The sequence below is a fragment of the Myodes glareolus genome, chromosome 12 (assembly GCF_982192425.1).
Source record: "Myodes glareolus chromosome 12, mMyoGla1.1, whole genome shotgun sequence".
In the NCBI taxonomy this organism is placed as follows: domain Eukaryota; kingdom Metazoa; phylum Chordata; class Mammalia; order Rodentia; family Cricetidae; genus Myodes; species Myodes glareolus.
In genome coordinates, this window is record NC_142037.1 from 27692906 (window position 1) to 27699251 (window position 6346).

The window sequence follows — 6346 nt, forward strand, 5'->3', positions numbered from 1 at the left end:
TCCTGATTTTAGTGGAAAGGCTTTGAGTTTCTCTCCATTCAATTTGATGTTAGCCATCGTATAATGTTAGCTTACTGTATATTGCTTTTATTATATTTAGGTATGATCCTTGTATCCCCAGTCTCTCCAACACCTTTATCATAAATGAGTGTTGAATTTTGTCAAATGCTTTTTCAGAATCCAGTGAAATGATCATATGGTTTTTTTCTTTCAGTTTATTTATATGATGGATTACATTGATAGATTTGCATATGTTGAACCAGCCCTGCATCTCTGGGATGAAGCCTACTTGATCATAATGGATAATTTTTCTAATGTGTTCTTGGATTCGATAAAGAAGCAGAGAGGGAAATCAGAGAAACATCACCTTTCACGATAGCCACAAATAACATAAAATATCTTGGGGTAACTCTAACCAAGGAAGTGAAAGACCTATTTGACAAGAACTTTAAGTCTTTGAAGAAAGAAATTGAGGAGGATACAAGAAGATGGAAAGACCTCCCCTGCTCTTGGATTGGGAGAATCAACATAGTAAAAATGGCAAGTCTACCGAAAGCAATCTATAGATTCAATGCAATCTCCATCAAAATCCCATCAAACTTTTTCACAGACCTTGAGAGAACAATAATCAAGTTTATATGGCAAAACAAAAAACTCAGGATAGCCAAAACAATCTTATACAATAAAGGAACTTCTGGAGGCATTACCATCCCTGACTACAAACTCTATTACAGAGCTACAGTATTGAAAACAGCTTGGTATTGGCATAAGAACAGAGAAGTCGACCTATGGAATCGAATAGAAGACCCGGATATTAACCCACAAACCTATGAACACCTGATTTTTGACAAGGGAGCTAAAGGTATGCAATGGAAGAAGGAAAGCATCTTTAACAAATGGTGCTGGCATAACTGGATGTCAACCTGTAGAAGAATGAAAATAGATCCATATCTATCACCATGCACAAAACTCAAGTCCAAATGGATTAAAGACATCAACATTAATCCAACCACTTTGAACCTGATAGAAGAGAAAGTGGGAAGTAGTCTACAAGATATAGGCACAGGAGACCACTTCCTAAGTAGAACCCCAGTAGCACAGACAATAAGAGAATCAATGAATAAATGGGATCTCCTGAAACTGAGAAGCTTCTGTAAAGCAAAGGACACTGTCAGTAAGACAAAAAGGCTACCTTCTGACTGGGAGAAGATCTTCACCAACCCCTCATCAGACAAAGGTCTGATCTCCAAAATATACAAAGAACTCAAGAAACTAGACACTAAAACTCTAATTAACCCAATTAAAAAATGGGGTACTGAACTGAACAGAGAATTCACAACAAATGAAAAACGAATGGCCAAAAGACACTTAAGGTCATGCTCAACATCCTTAGCGATCAGGGAAATGCAAATCAAAACAACTTTGAGATACCATCTTACACCTGTCAGAATAGCTAAACTCAAAAACACCAATGATAGCCTATGCTGGAGAGGATGTGGAGTGAGGGGAACACTCATCCATCGTTGGTGGGAATGCAAACTTGTGCAGCCACTGTGGAAATCAGTATGGCGGTTTCTCAGGAAACTGGGAGTCAACCTCCCTTAGGACCCAGCAATTCCACTCTTGGGAATATACCAAACAGATGCCCTATCATACTACAAAAGTATTTGTTCAACTACGTTCATAGCAGCACTATTTGTAATAGCCAGAACCTGGAAACAACCTAGGTGCCCCTCAATAGAAGAATGGTTAAAAAAGGTGTGGAACATATACACATTAGAGTTCTACTCAGCGGTAAAAAAACAATGACATCTTGAATTTTTCATGCAAATGGATGGACATAGAAAACGCTTTACTGAGTGAGGTAACCCAGACCCAAAAAGAGGAATATGGTATGTACTCACTCATAAGTGGATTCTAGCCATAGTTAAAGGTCTTTGAGTCTATAATTCGTGATCCTAGAGAAGCTAAATAAGAAGGTGAACCTGAAGAAAATCATATAGTTATCCTCCTGGATATTAGAAGTAGACAAGATTGCCAGGCAAACTTGGGTGCACGGGGGTTGCGGGGTGGAAGTGAGGGGAGATGGTTAGGGAGAGGAGAGAGGGGGAGAATTGGGGATGGCTTGGGGGAATGGAATGGGGGGGGAGGGAGGAAGGATGGTTATGGGAGCAGGGAAGTTTATATCTCAACTAAGGGAGCCATTTTAGGGTTTGCAAGAGACTTAATTCTGGAGGGGTTCCCAGGTCCAAGGAGAGGTCCCCAGATTGTTCCCTGGGCAGCAGAGGAGAGGGTGCCTGAACTAGCCTTGGCCCATAACCATACTGATGAGTATTTTGCATGTCACCACAGAACCTTCATATGGCGAAGGATGAAGATAGAGACAGAGACACATATTGGAACACTGGACTTAACTCCCTAGGTCCAGATGGGAAGCAGAGGGAGGGAGGTCGTGAGCAAGGAAGGCAGAACCAGAGGGAACCTTCAACCGATGATGGATGGAGATAGAGACGGAGACCCACATTGGAGCACTGGACTGAGCCCCAAAGGTCCAAATGAAGAGCAGAAGGAAGGAGAACATGAAAAAGGAAGTCAGGACCACGAAGGGTGCGTTCACCCACTGATACAAGGGAACTGATCGAATGAGAGCTCACCAAGGCCAGCTGGACTGGGACTGAACGAGCATGTGATCAAACCGGATTCTCTGAATGTGGCTGACATGGGGGCTGACTGAGAAGCCATTGACAATGATACTGGGTCTTGTTTCATCTGCATGAACTGGCTTTTTGGGATCCTGGTCTGTTTGGATGCTCACCTTCCTGTACCTGGTGCGAGGGGGGAGGAACTTGGATTTCCCACAGGTCAGGAAACCCTGACTGCTCTTGGGAATGGTGAGGGAGAAAGAGAGGGAGTGGGGGGAGCAGGAGGGTATTGGGAGGAGGGGAGGAAGTGGAAATTCTTTAAATAGATAAATAAGGGAAAAGAATAAATACCTACAAAAAAAAAAAAAAGAAAAAAAGGAAAGCTGTCAAAAAGGGAAGCAAACAGAATAGGGAAGTCCAGAGAACAAACTAGAACATATGTAAACAAATCGGAACTCACAAGACAAAATGCAAACTCTCTCTCTCACTACTCCTAACCTCAGAATACAGATGGCTTGCAGACAAAGCTCATGTAGACTGCTGTAAAACCTTACACATGCCTGGCTTTGGACTCTCAGAAGCTGGAGTTAATCCAGCTACCTCACAACGAGATAAAGCAGCTGCACCAACTATAACCTTTCAACAATCTGGAAGACCTTCGCGGCGGGGCCTCTGCACCGGCTTTTGGGCCGGAGGCTCTCACCCCAGACTGGGAAAACCGGGAAGTCTCCACAAGGACCACGATCATGGCTGTGCAGTTTGATGGGGGCGTGGTCCTAGGCTCCGACTGTAGAACAACCACTGGGTCCTACATCACCAACCGAGTGACTGACAAGCTGACTCCTATCCATGACCATATCTTCTGCTGCCGCTCGGGCTCAGCAGCCGATACCCAAGCCGTAGCCGATGCCGTCACTTACCAGCTTGGTTTCCACAGTATCGAGCTGAATGAGCCTCCACTAGTACACACAGCCGCCAGTCTCTTTAAGGAGATGTGTTACCCCTACCGGAGGACCTGATGGCAGGGATCATCATTGCAGGCTGGGATCCTCAAGAAGGAGGGCAGGTGTACTCAGTTTCCATGGGGGGGGGGTATGATGATAAGGCAGTCCTTTGCCATTGGAGGCTCTGGGAGCTCATGTATCTATGGCTACGTTGATGTTACCTACCGGGAAGGCATGACCAAGGATGATTGCCTACAGTTCACTGCCAATGTTCTTTCTCTGACTATGGAACGGGATGGCTCCAGTGGAGGGGTGACCCGCTTGGCAGCCATTCAAGAATCTGGGGTAGAGCGGCAGGTCCTTTTGGGAGACCAGATACCCAAATTCACCATTGCTACTTTACCACCTCCCTGAATCCTAGTGTGCTACAGTATAATAAGAGATATTCATACTGGTGCAAAAGTTAATAAACAGTTTTGCAAAGAGAAAAAAAAAACAAAGAGAGGAAACTAGGACAGATAAATAAATGCCACTGTGATTTTGAAAAGTCCAATCCGAGGTGTTCTCATCCCAGATCACCATATTTGATTTGATGCAGAGGCCTCTGTTACTGCAGTGTTGTGGGGCTTATGGTTGCTGGCATTCCTCCTCTGATGGTGATCTTATTTAATGATCTTGATCAACACAGAGGGCTAGCTTGTGTTGCCAATTTCATAAATGTTAATAGCTCATTCCTACAATCCCAGCACTGGATGAATGGCCAAGGCCAGACTGTAAGTACCCAGCCTGTGTGTGACTGGGCAGCAGCATCCTATCTCAACAAGAAGCTCAAGTGTGGACTCGGAACACATCTTAAAGATCTTCACAGTGTCTGGAGCTATGCCTCCAACACTTTCTGCCTCCTGACGATGGCCACTGTAGAACTTATGAGAATTAAAAACCATAATTTTTAGAGTAGTTTGTTTAATATATCTCTCAAGGGTCAATGAGGTGGTTCAGGGCTAAAGATGTTTATTGTCCCTGACAAGCTGAGTTTAATTCCCCAATCCCTGGGACTCACAGGGTAGAGGAAAGGATCACCTCTCTAGAGCTGTCCTCTAACATCCATGTGTGCATGGTGGAGCTTGTGTCAACACGTGGGCACACATACAAGTACATGTACATATTCTTGCAAATAAAGAGATACAATGCAATGTTTTTAAATAGAAAATTGATTGTGTCTCAATTTGATTATAATTGTATGAAGTACTGAATCTTACATTTTTGTAAAATTCTATAAGACAGTTATTTCTTTCAGTCAGCATACATATCATGATTCTGCAGTGTTTTTTGGATAGCTAGCTGAACAATATATTTAGACATGTATTTCATCTCCATTGTGTTGCTTCCATTTTTTTCTATTTAAATAAAGCTACATTGACTATTTCTGTGTTTCCTTTTTAAAAAATCTTTTTTGGAGAAGTATATCGTGGGTGTGTGTGCATGCTCACGCACATGCACACATGTGCATGCATATGTCTATGCCTGTGTACTGTCCACTTTATCTTCTGAGACAGAGTCATCGAGACTCACCATTGGTTAAAGCAGCCGGTCAACCAGTTCTGGGGATGGACCTATCTCTGTCCCCATAACAAAACTGCAGACAGGCACAACCAGGCCTGGCTCTTTTATGTGGTTGCTGGGAACCCAGCACCTCATCTTGTGCAGGATGCACTTTGCTTAACTGACCCATCCTCCCCAGCCCCGTCTCTGTGTTTCTTTGTTGGTAGTGAGGTTATATTAAACCATAGATTTCTCTAGACATAGAGTTATACCCACTGTCTTCTCCATCAGCCCTGTTTTTCACCTATCTCTGGAGTATTTATTGGGGTGCTTTTGTTCTCTTTAGGCCGCTCAAACTGATGAGCTCCTAAGTGAGACTTCTAAGCAGTCTTGGTGACCCCAGGGAGACAACAGCAATGAAAAGATCAGAAGTGGGCTGTGTGGCACCATTTGCATTTTCAACATCAGCTGGTGCTGCTTCAACCTCTCTCTAAAACTGAGACCCTTGCTTTCAATTGGTTGAGTTGTCCCCAAGGGAAAATGCGCTTTGACAGGTGGCAGGCCAGACATCTTCCTCGTTCACACGGGCATGGGGAGAAGTCTTCTGCAGCCCATTCCACATCGTGCTTGCAGCTTTCTGACCCTTTGCATTTCATGGGTGAAGATGGAAATGCACATGGCCTCAGCGGCGACTGCGCAGAGTGACCTCTTCATCCTGCTGCACAATCACGGAGCTGCTGAAATACAACAGCACACAGCGTAGCCAAGTCGGCAGAGGGGCTGACCTCAGAGCCATAAAACACAAGGCCTGCAATGGGTAAGGAAACCCAAGTCAACTTTTCCAGATTTGTTTTATTAGTGAGATTACCACATGGAAAATACCGTTAAGTTATCATAGACATTCTCTTAAGGGAACACTTAGGACTCATACAGATATTTTTATTTTTGTGGGCTTAAATTTCTTATTTGTTGCCTACAGAAGCATGAAGTTATGTTATCCGTTATCTGGACATCACACAGTCAGCCTCAAGTGCTCAGCAGAAGCTCAGACCTTTCCATGCTTTTGAGGGTGGAGGTTCTCGCTGGCTTATTTATGTGCATTAGGAAATGGAGCACAGCAGCAGGTGGGCTCAGATGTGCTAACTGGCCTATAGCAGAGCTTTGCCTTCCCTGGCAGCTGTCAAAACCAGTCTGGGCTGGCTGGAACACAACTGCCCT

At 44.1% G+C, this 6346-nt stretch overlaps 1 pseudogene; it reads left to right on the top strand.

Moving 5' to 3' along the window:
* Nucleotides 1–3277: 3277 nt before the first annotated feature.
* LOC125392022 (proteasome subunit beta type-6 pseudogene) lies at nt 3278–4133 on the top strand (annotated as a pseudogene).
* The last annotated feature ends 2213 nt before the right edge of the window (nt 4134–6346 follow it).